Source organism: Crinia signifera, chromosome 12 (genome assembly GCF_055691185.1).
Source record: "Crinia signifera chromosome 12, ASM5569118v1, whole genome shotgun sequence".
Classification (NCBI taxonomy): domain Eukaryota; kingdom Metazoa; phylum Chordata; class Amphibia; order Anura; family Myobatrachidae; genus Crinia; species Crinia signifera.
The window spans coordinates 75,893,784-75,906,458 of record NC_139228.1 but is presented as its reverse complement, the minus strand read 5'-3'; positions in this window follow the sequence as shown (position 1 = coordinate 75,906,458).

Sequence of the window (12,675 nt, the reverse complement as noted above, 5' to 3'; positions counted from 1 at the left end):
CCACTAGGGCGTGGAGTGAGAATATAATAGTGTGGCGAGCGCAGCGAGCCACCGAGCCCGAAGCGTGGCGAGCGCAGCGAGCCCCGCGAGGGGACGCGTATACCTGTGAAGTTAGACGCGTCCCCTCGCGGGGCTCGCTGCGCTCGCCACACTATTCTATTCTCACTCCACGCCCTAGTGGATAGTAGGGGAATGAAAAGGTCGGAGGACGCGCACCGCCGCCCCTCGCGGGCTCGCTGCGCTCGCCACGCTTCGGGTTGACGTCTATCGTGGGGTCTAGCCCACTTAGTAACATTTGGGGGGGCAATTGAAACAAATCTGGTGAAAAAAAAAAAAAAATCGGGTGAAAAATCGGTCGGTCGGATCGGTCGCATCGTATGCGACCAAATCGCATGCGATGCGATCGATCCGATTTTTTATCTTACGACCACAACGATCTAAATCGTTGTGGCCGTGCTAGGAAACAAGTACCGAATATTCACTTACAATGCTGAATAAAGACTACACCCAATCTAAATTAGCCTTTGCCTGTGAACATATAAAGAATGTAGTTACAGGAGTGGCCAGTAGATGGCATTGATAAGCTGCTTTCTCATTGTAATGACATCACAGTCAGAGAAATTCCTATGCTAAATAACAATCACAGCTCCTCGCCGGGCACTGTGGCGTGTGCCTGTAATCCCAGGTACTTGGGAGGCTGAGGCTGTTGGAGTGCTTGAGGCCAGGAATTCTGGTCCGTACTGAGCTATGTTGAACGGGTGTCCACATTGAGATCAGCATCAATATGGTGACTCTGGGGGAGCTCAGAGATACCAGGTTGCTTAAAGAGGGGTGAACCGGCCCAGGTTGGAAACAGAGCAGGTCAAATCCCCCATGCTGATCAGTAAAGGGATTGCACCTGTGAATAACCAGTGTGGAGCAGCCTAGCCAACAAAGCATGACACAGTCTCTTTATTATGTTTCATTACTTTAGGATGGAATTATACCAGAGTGGTCAATATTATTTATTACATTTTATATATAGCAGCATGAACAATACAGCTCTATTGTATTGTTATTACCAGTTTCCTTGCTTTGTACTATTAAGTATTTTACATTGTAAATTAATTATTTGATTGTGTCCATCTTTTGTATGCAAACAGGACAATGACCTTTAGGGTGAACCATTTCCTATTGATCATATACAGTCCCAAATTTCATGCAGAACATACACAGTGAATATATTTATGAAATTTTATTTTTTAATCATCTTCTTGTAGTCATAATAGAGTTATGATACAATGTATGGTATGATAAACCATATATATTTGATGAGAAATCAGTAGGCTTGTCCCCTACCTGCACATCTACCACTTCACTACTTCAGCTTCATGCACATGTCCTGTCAGATCAAATATGTCAGTACAGAGTATTTAAGTTGTCATGAGTGCTGTTCTTGTGGGTGTCAGTGACTTGTCAGCCAGTGATATCATGTCACTAAGGAATGTTTTGCTTGTGATGTGGATGGAGTGCGGGATATATGGTTGGGGATATAGAAAATAATGTGAGGAGGTGAGTTAGAGGTTAATGGGATGCCACAGAGCAATACCTACATAGTGGAACAAACTTTAATGAAATGACCATTGCAAATAATGAATAAGTGTTTTTGGGATTCAATAGCACTACCATGAGCAGAGCATGATTATTGATATAGAATATTCACTCACAATGCTGAATAAAGACTACACCCAATCTAAATTAGCCATTGCCTGTGAACATATAAAGAATGTAGTTACAGGAGTGGCCAGTAGATGGCATTGATAAGCTGCTTTCTCATTGTAATGACATCACAGTCAGAGAAATTCCTATGCTAAATAACAATCACAGCTCCTCGCCGGGCACTGTGGCGTGTGCCTGTAATCCCAGCTACATGGGAGGCTGAGGCTGTTGGAGTGCTTGAGGCCAGGAGTTCTGGTCCGTACTGAGCTATGTTGAACGGGTGTCCACATTAAGATCAGCATCAATATGGTGACTCTGGGGGAGCTCAGAGTTACCAGGTTGCTTAAAGAGGGGTGAACCGGCCCAGGTTGGAAACAGAGCAGGTCAAATCCCCCATGCTGATCAGTAGTGGGATTGCACCTGTGAATAGCCAGTGTGGAGCAACCTAGCCAACAAAGCATGACACAGTCTCTTTTTTATGTTTCATTACTTTAGGATGGAATTATACCAGAGTGGTCAATATTATTTATTACATTTTATATATAGCAGCATGAACAATACAGCTCTATTGTATTGTTATTACCAGTTTCCTTGCTTTGTACTATTAAGTATTTTACATTGTAAATTAATTATTTGATTGTGTCCATCTTTTGTATGCAAACAGGAGAATGACCTTTAGGGTAAACCATTTCCCATTGATCATATACAGTCCCAAATTTCATACAGAACATACACAGTGAATATATTTATGAAATTGTATTTTTTAATCATCTTCTTGTAGTCATAATAGAGTTATGATACAATGTATGGTATGATAAACCATATATATTTGATGAGAAATCAGTAGGCTAGTCCCCTACCTGCACATCTACCACATTCACTACTTCAGCTTCATGCACATGTCCTGTCAGATCAAATATGTCAGCACAGAGTATTTAAGTTGTCATGAGTGCTGTTCTTGTGGGTGTCAGTGACTTGTCAGCCAGTGATATCATGTCATTAAGGAACATTAGACTTTATGTGATGTGGATGGAGTGTGGGATATATGGTTGGGGATATAGAAAATAATGTGAGGAGGTGAGTTAGAGGTTAATGGGATGCCACAGAGCAATACCTACATAGTGGAACAAACTTTAATGAAATGACCATTGCAAATAATGAATAAGTGTTTTTGGGATTCAATAGCACTACCATGAGCAGAGCATGATTATTGATATAGAATATACACTCACAATGCTGAATAAAGACTACACCCAATCTAAATTAGCCATTGCCTGTGAACATATAAAGAATGTAGTTACAGGAGTGGCCAGTAGATGGCATTGATAAGCTGCTTTCTCATTGTAATGACATCACAGTCAGAGAAATTCCTATGCTAAATAACAATCACAGCTCCTCGCCGGGCACTGTGGCGTGTGCCTGTAATCCCAGCTACTTGGGAGGCTGAGGCTGTTGGAATGCTTGAGGCCAGGAGTTCTGGTCCGTACTGAGCTATGTTGAACGGGTGTCCACATTAAGATCAGCATCAATATGGTGACTCTGGGGGAGCTCAGAGATACCAGGTTGCTTAAAGAGGGGTGAACCGGCCCAGGTTGGAAACAGAGCAGGTCAAATCCCCCATGCTGATCAGTAGTGGGATTGCACCTGTGAATAGCCAGTGTGGAGCAACCTAGCCAACAAAGGATGACACAGTCTCTTTATTATGTTTCATTACTTTAGGAAGGAATTATACCAGAGTGGTCAATATTATTTATTACATTTTATATATAGCAGCATGAACAATACAGCTCCATTGTATTGTTATTACCAGTTTCCTAGCTTTGTATTATTAAGTATTTTACATTATAAATTCATTATTTGATTGTGTCCATCTTTTGTATGCAAACAGGACAATGACCTTTAGGGTGAACCATTTCCTATTGATCATATACAGTCCCAAATTTCATGCAGAACATACACAGTGAATATATCTATGAAATTGTATTTTTTAATCATCGTCTTGTAGTCATAATAGAGTTATGATACAATGTATGGTATGATGAACCATATATATTTGATGAGAAATCAGTAGGCTAGTCCCCTACCGGCACATCTACCACATTCACTACTTCAGCTTCATGCACATGTCCTGTCAGATCAAATACATCAGCACAGAGTATTTAAGTTGTCATGAGTGCTGTTCTTATGGGTGTCAGTGACTTGTCAGCCAGTGATATCATGTCATTAAGGAATGTTTTGCTTGTGATGTGGATGGAGTGCGGGATATATGGTTGGGGATATAGAAAATAATGTGAGGAGGTGAGTTAGAGGTTAATGGGATGCCACAGAGCAATACCTACATAGTGGAACAAACTTTAGTGAAATGCCCATTGCAATTAATGAATAAGTGTTTTTGGGATTGAATAGCACTACCATAAGCAGAGCATGATTATTGATATAGAATATTCACTCACAATGCTGAATAAAGACTACACCCAATCTAAATTAGCCATTGCCTGTGAACATATAAAGAATGTAGTTACAGGAGTGGCCAGTAGATGGCATTGATAAGCTGCTTTCTCATTCTAATGACATCACAGTCAGAGTAATTCCTATGCTAAATAACAATCACAGCTCCTCGCCGGGCACTGTGGCGTGTGCCTGTAATCCCAGCTACTTGGGTGGCTGAGGCTGTTGGAATGCTTGAGGCCAGGAGTTCTGGTCCGTACTGAGCTATGTTGAACGGGTGTCCACATTAAGATCAGCATCAATATGGTGACTCTGGGGGAGCTCAGAGATACCAGGTTGCTTAAAGAGGGGTGAACCGGCCCAGGTTGGAAACAGAGCAGGTCAAATCCCCCATGCTGATCAGTAGTGGGAATGTACCTGTGAATAGCCAGTGTGGAGCAACCTAGCCAACAAAGCATGACACAGTCTCTTTATTATGTTTCATTACTTTAGGATGGAATTATACCAGAGTGGTCAATATTATTTATTACATTTTATATATAGCAGCATGAACAATACAGCTCCATTGTATTGTTATTACCAGTTTCCTAGCTTTGTATTATTAAGTATTTTACATTATAAATTCATTATTTGATTGTGTCCATCTTTTGTATGCAAACAGGACAATGACCATTAGGGTGAACCATTTCCTATTGATCATATACAGTCCCAAATTTCATGCAGAACATACACAGTGAATATATTTATGAAATTGTATTTTTTAATCATCGTCTTGTAGTCATAATAAAGTTATGATACAATGTATGGTATGATAAACCATATATATTTGCTGAGAAATCAGTAGGCTAGTCCCCCACCTGCACATCTACCACATTCACTACTTCAGCTTCATGCACATGTCCTGTCAGATCAAATACATCAGCACAGAGTATTTAAGTTGTCATGAATGCTGTTCTTATGGGTGTCAGTGACTTGTCAGCCAGTGATATCATGTCATTAAGGAATGTTTTGCTTGTGATGTGGATGGAGTGCGGGATATATGGTTGGGGATATAGAAAATAATGTGAGGAGGTGAGTTAGAGGTTAATGGGATGCCACAGAGCAATACCTACATAGTGGAACAAACTTTAGTGAAATGACCATTGCAATTAATGAATAAGTGTTTTTGGGATTGAATAGCACTACCATGAGCAGAGCATGATTATTGATATAGAATATTCACTCACAATGCTGAATAAAGACTACACCCAATCTAAATTAGCCATTGCCTGTGAACATATAAAGAATGTAGTTACAGGAGTGGCCAGTAGATGGCATTGATAAGCTGCTTTCTCATTGTAATGACATCACAGTCAGAGTAATTTCTATGCTAAATAACAATCACAGCTCCTCGCCGGGCACTGTGGCTTGTGCCTGTAATCCCAGCTACTTGGGAGGCTGAGGCTGTTGGAGTGCTTGAGGCCAGGAGTTCTGGTCTGTACTGAGCTATGTTAAACGGGTGTCCACATTAAGATCAGCATCAATATGGTGACTCTGGGGGAACTCAGAGATACCAGGTTGCTTAAAGAGGGGTGAACCGGCCCAGGTTGGAAACAGAGCAGGTCAAATCCCCCATGCTGATCAGTAGTGGGATTGCACCTGTGAATAGCCAGTGTGGAGCAACCTAGCCAACAAAGCATGACACAGTCTCTTTATTATGTTTCATTACTTCATTACCAGAGTGGTCAATATTATTTATTACATTTTATATATAGCAGCATGAACAATACAGCTCCATTGTACTGTTATTACCAGTTTCCTTGCTTTGTATTAAGTATTTTACATTATAAATTCATTATTTGATTGTATCCATCTTTTCTATGCAAACAGGACAATGACCTTTAGGGTGAACCATTTCCTATTGATCATGTACAGTCCCAAATTTCATGCAGAACATACACAGTGAATATATTTATGAAATTGTATTTTTTAATCATCGTCTTGTAGTCATAATAGAGTTATGATACAATGTATGGTATGATGAACCATATATATTTGATGAGAAATCAGTAGGCTAGTCCCCTACCGGCACATCTACCACATTCACTACTTCAGCTTCATGCACATGTCCTGTCAGATCAAATACATCAGCACAGAGTATTTAAGTTGTCATGAGTGCTGTTCTTATGGGTGTCAGTGACTTGTCAGCCAGTGATAGCATGTCATTAAGGAATGTTTGGCTTCTTGTGATGTGGATGGAGTGTGGGATATATGGTTGGGGATATAGAAAATAATCTGAGGAGGTGAGTTAGAGGTTAATGGGATGCCACAGAGCAATACCTACATAGTGGAACAAACTTTAGTGAAATGACCATTGCAATTAATGAATAAGTGTTTTTGGAATTGAATAGCACTACCATGAGCAGAGCATGATTATTGATATAGAATATTCACTCACAATGCTGAATAAAGACTACACCCAATCTAAATTAGCCATTGCCTGTGAACATATAAAGAATGTAGTTACAGGAGTGGCCAGTAGATGGCATTGATAAGCTGCTTTCTCATTGTAATGACATCACAGTCAGAGAAATTCCTATGCTAAATAACAATCACAGCTCCTCGCCGGGCACTGTGGCGTGTGCCTGTAATCCCAGGTACTTGGGAGGCTGAGGCTGTTGGAGTGCTTGAGGCCAGGAATTCTGGTCCGTACTGAGCTATGTTGAACGGGTGTCCACATTGAGATCAGCATCAATATGGTGACTCTGGGGGAGCTCAGAGATACCAGGTTGCTTAAAGAGGGGTGAACCGGCCCAGGTTGGAAACAGAGCAGGTCAAATCCCCCATGCTGATCAGTAAAGGGATTGCACCTGTGAATAACCAGTGTGGAGCAGCCTAGCCAACAAAGCATGACACAGTCTCTTTATTATGTTTCATTACTTTAGGATGGAATTATACCAGAGTGGTCAATATTATTTATTACATTTTATATATAGCAGCATGAACAATACAGCTCTATTGTATTGTTATTACCAGTTTCCTTGCTTTGTACTATTAAGTATTTTACATTGTAAATTAATTATTTGATTGTGTCCATCTTTTGTATGCAAACAGGACAATGACCTTTAGGGTGAACCATTTCCTATTGATCATATACAGTCCCAAATTTCATGCAGAACATACACAGTGAATATATTTATGAAATTTTATTTTTTAATCATCTTCTTGTAGTCATAATAGAGTTATGATACAATGTATGGTATGATAAACCATATATATTTGATGAGAAATCAGTAGGCTTGTCCCCTACCTGCACATCTACCACTTCACTACTTCAGCTTCATGCACATGTCCTGTCAGATCAAATATGTCAGTACAGAGTATTTAAGTTGTCATGAGTGCTGTTCTTGTGGGTGTCAGTGACTTGTCAGCCAGTGATATCATGTCACTAAGGAATGTTTTGCTTGTGATGTGGATGGAGTGCGGGATATATGGTTGGGGATATAGAAAATAATGTGAGGAGGTGAGTTAGAGGTTAATGGGATGCCACAGAGCAATACCTACATAGTGGAACAAACTTTAATGAAATGACCATTGCAAATAATGAATAAGTGTTTTTGGGATTCAATAGCACTACCATGAGCAGAGCATGATTATTGATATAGAATATTCACTCACAATGCTGAATAAAGACTACACCCAATCTAAATTAGCCATTGCCTGTGAACATATAAAGAATGTAGTTACAGGAGTGGCCAGTAGATGGCATTGATAAGCTGCTTTCTCATTGTAATGACATCACAGTCAGAGAAATTCCTATGCTAAATAACAATCACAGCTCCTCGCCGGGCACTGTGGCGTGTGCCTGTAATCCCAGCTACATGGGAGGCTGAGGCTGTTGGAGTGCTTGAGGCCAGGAGTTCTGGTCCGTACTGAGCTATGTTGAACGGGTGTCCACATTAAGATCAGCATCAATATGGTGACTCTGGGGGAGCTCAGAGTTACCAGGTTGCTTAAAGAGGGGTGAACCGGCCCAGGTTGGAAACAGAGCAGGTCAAATCCCCCATGCTGATCAGTAGTGGGATTGCACCTGTGAATAGCCAGTGTGGAGCAACCTAGCCAACAAAGCATGACACAGTCTCTTTTTTATGTTTCATTACTTTAGGATGGAATTATACCAGAGTGGTCAATATTATTTATTACATTTTATATATAGCAGCATGAACAATACAGCTCTATTGTATTGTTATTACCAGTTTCCTTGCTTTGTACTATTAAGTATTTTACATTGTAAATTAATTATTTGATTGTGTCCATCTTTTGTATGCAAACAGGAGAATGACCTTTAGGGTAAACCATTTCCCATTGATCATATACAGTCCCAAATTTCATACAGAACATACACAGTGAATATATTTATGAAATTGTATTTTTTAATCATCTTCTTGTAGTCATAATAGAGTTATGATACAATGTATGGTATGATAAACCATATATATTTGATGAGAAATCAGTAGGCTAGTCCCCTACCTGCACATCTACCACATTCACTACTTCAGCTTCATGCACATGTCCTGTCAGATCAAATATGTCAGCACAGAGTATTTAAGTTGTCATGAGTGCTGTTCTTGTGGGTGTCAGTGACTTGTCAGCCAGTGATATCATGTCATTAAGGAACATTAGACTTTATGTGATGTGGATGGAGTGTGGGATATATGGTTGGGGATATAGAAAATAATGTGAGGAGGTGAGTTAGAGGTTAATGGGATGCCACAGAGCAATACCTACATAGTGGAACAAACTTTAATGAAATGACCATTGCAAATAATGAATAAGTGTTTTTGGGATTCAATAGCACTACCATGAGCAGAGCATGATTATTGATATAGAATATACACTCACAATGCTGAATAAAGACTACACCCAATCTAAATTAGCCATTGCCTGTGAACATATAAAGAATGTAGTTACAGGAGTGGCCAGTAGATGGCATTGATAAGCTGCTTTCTCATTGTAATGACATCACAGTCAGAGAAATTCCTATGCTAAATAACAATCACAGCTCCTCGCCGGGCACTGTGGCGTGTGCCTGTAATCCCAGCTACTTGGGAGGCTGAGGCTGTTGGAATGCTTGAGGCCAGGAGTTCTGGTCCGTACTGAGCTATGTTGAACGGGTGTCCACATTAAGATCAGCATCAATATGGTGACTCTGGGGGAGCTCAGAGATACCAGGTTGCTTAAAGAGGGGTGAACCGGCCCAGGTTGGAAACAGAGCAGGTCAAATCCCCCATGCTGATCAGTAGTGGGATTGCACCTGTGAATAGCCAGTGTGGAGCAACCTAGCCAACAAAGCATGACACAGTCTCTTTATTATGTTTCATTACTTTAGGAAGGAATTATACCAGAGTGGTCAATATTATTTATTACATTTTATATATAGCAGCATGAACAATACAGCTCCATTGTATTGTTATTACCAGTTTCCTAGCTTTGTATTATTAAGTATTTTACATTATAAATTCATTATTTGATTGTGTCCATCTTTTGTATGCAAACAGGACAATGACCTTTAGGGTGAACCATTTCCTATTGATCATATACAGTCCCAAATTTCATGCAGAACATACACAGTGAATATATCTATGAAATTGTATTTTTTAATCATCGTCTTGTAGTCATAATAGAGTTATGATACAATGTATGGTATGATGAACCATATATATTTGATGAGAAATCAGTAGGCTAGTCCCCTACCGGCACATCTACCACATTCACTACTTCAGCTTCATGCACATGTCCTGTCAGATCAAATACATCAGCACAGAGTATTTAAGTTGTCATGAGTGCTGTTCTTATGGGTGTCAGTGACTTGTCAGCCAGTGATATCATGTCATTAAGGAATGTTTTGCTTGTGATGTGGATGGAGTGCGGGATATATGGTTGGGGATATAGAAAATAATGTGAGGAGGTGAGTTAGAGGTTAATGGGATGCCACAGAGCAATACCTACATAGTGGAACAAACTTTAGTGAAATGCCCATTGCAATTAATGAATAAGTGTTTTTGGGATTGAATAGCACTACCATAAGCAGAGCATGATTATTGATATAGAATATTCACTCACAATGCTGAATAAAGACTACACCCAATCTAAATTAGCCATTGCCTGTGAACATATAAAGAATGTAGTTACAGGAGTGGCCAGTAGATGGCATTGATAAGCTGCTTTCTCATTCTAATGACATCACAGTCAGAGTAATTCCTATGCTAAATAACAATCACAGCTCCTCGCCGGGCACTGTGGCGTGTGCCTGTAATCCCAGCTACTTGGGTGGCTGAGGCTGTTGGAATGCTTGAGGCCAGGAGTTCTGGTCCGTACTGAGCTATGTTGAACGGGTGTCCACATTAAGATCAGCATCAATATGGTGACTCTGGGGGAGCTCAGAGATACCAGGTTGCTTAAAGAGGGGTGAACCGGCCCAGGTTGGAAACAGAGCAGGTCAAATCCCCCATGCTGATCAGTAGTGGGAATGTACCTGTGAATAGCCAGTGTGGAGCAACCTAGCCAACAAAGCATGACACAGTCTCTTTATTATGTTTCATTACTTTAGGATGGAATTATACCAGAGTGGTCAATATTATTTATTACATTTTATATATAGCAGCATGAACAATACAGCTCCATTGTATTGTTATTACCAGTTTCCTAGCTTTGTATTATTAAGTATTTTACATTATAAATTCATTATTTGATTGTGTCCATCTTTTGTATGCAAACAGGACAATGACCTTTAGGGTGAACCATTTCCTATTGATCATATACAGTCCCAAATTTCATGCAGAACATACACAGTGAATATATTTATGAAATTGTATTTTTTAATCATCGTCTTGTAGTCATAATAAAGTTATGATACAATGTATGGTATGATAAACCATATATATTTGCTGAGAAATCAGTAGGCTAGTCCCCCACCTGCACATCTACCACATTCACTACTTCAGCTTCATGCACATGTCCTGTCAGATCAAATACATCAGCACAGAGTATTTAAGTTGTCATGAGTGCTGTTCTTATGGGTGTCAGTGACTTGTCAGCCAGTGATATCATGTCATTAAGGAATGTTTTGCTTGTGATGTGGATGGAGTGCGGGATATATGGTTGGGGATATAGAAAATAATGTGAGGAGGTGAGTTAGAGGTTAATGGGATGCCACAGAGCAATACCTACATAGTGGAACAAACTTTAGTGAAATGACCATTGCAATTAATGAATAAGTGTTTTTGGGATTGAATAGCACTACCATGAGCAGAGCATGATTATTGATATAGAATATTCACTCACAATGCTGAATAAAGACTACACCCAATCTAAATTAGCCATTGCCTGTGAACATATAAAGAATGTAGTTACAGGAGTGGCCAGTAGATGGCATTGATAAGCTGCTTTCTCATTGTAATGACATCACAGTCAGAGTAATTCCTATGCTAAATAACAATCACAGCTCCTCGCCGGGCACTGTGGCTTGTGCCTGTAATCCCAGCTACTTGGGAGGCTGAGGCTGTTGGAGTGCTTGAGGCCAGGAGTTCTGGTCTGTACTGAGCTATGTTAAACGGGTGTCCACATTAAGATCAGCATCAATATGGTGACTCTGGGGGAACTCAGAGATACCAGGTTGCTTAAAGAGGGGTGAACCGGCCCAGGTTGGAAACAGAGCAGGTCAAATCCCCCATGCTGATCAGTAGTGGGATTGCACCTGTGAATAGCCAGTGTGGAGCAACCTAGCCAACAAAGCATGACACAGTCTCTTTATTATGTTTCATTACTTCATTACCAGAGTGGTCAATATTATTTATTACATTTTATATATAGCAGCATGAACAATACAGCTCCATTGTACTGTTATTACCAGTTTCCTTGCTTTGTATTAAGTATTTTACATTATAAATTCATTATTTGATTGTATCCATCTTTTCTATGCAAACAGGACAATGACCTTTAGGGTGAACCATTTCCTATTGATCATGTACAGTCCCAAATTTCATGCAGAACATACACAGTGAATATATTTATGAAATTGTATTTTTTAATCATCGTCTTGTAGTCATAATAGAGTTATGATACAATGTATGGTATGATGAACCATATATATTTGATGAGAAATCAGTAGGCTAGTCCCCTACCGGCACATCTACCACATTCACTACTTCAGCTTCATGCACATGTCCTGTCAGATCAAATACATCAGCACAGAGTATTTAAGTTGTCATGAGTGCTGTTCTTATGGGTGTCAGTGACTTGTCAGCCAGTGATAGCATGTCATTAAGGAATGTTTGGCTTCTTGTGATGTGGATGGAGTGTGGGATATATGGTTGGGGATATAGAAAATAATCTGAGGAGGTGAGTTAGAGGTTAATGGGATGCCACAGAGCAATACCTACATAGTGGAACAAACTTTAGTGAAATGACCATTGCAATTAATGAATAAGTGTTTTTGGAATTGAATAGCACTACCATGAGCAGAGCATGATTATTGATATAGAATATTCA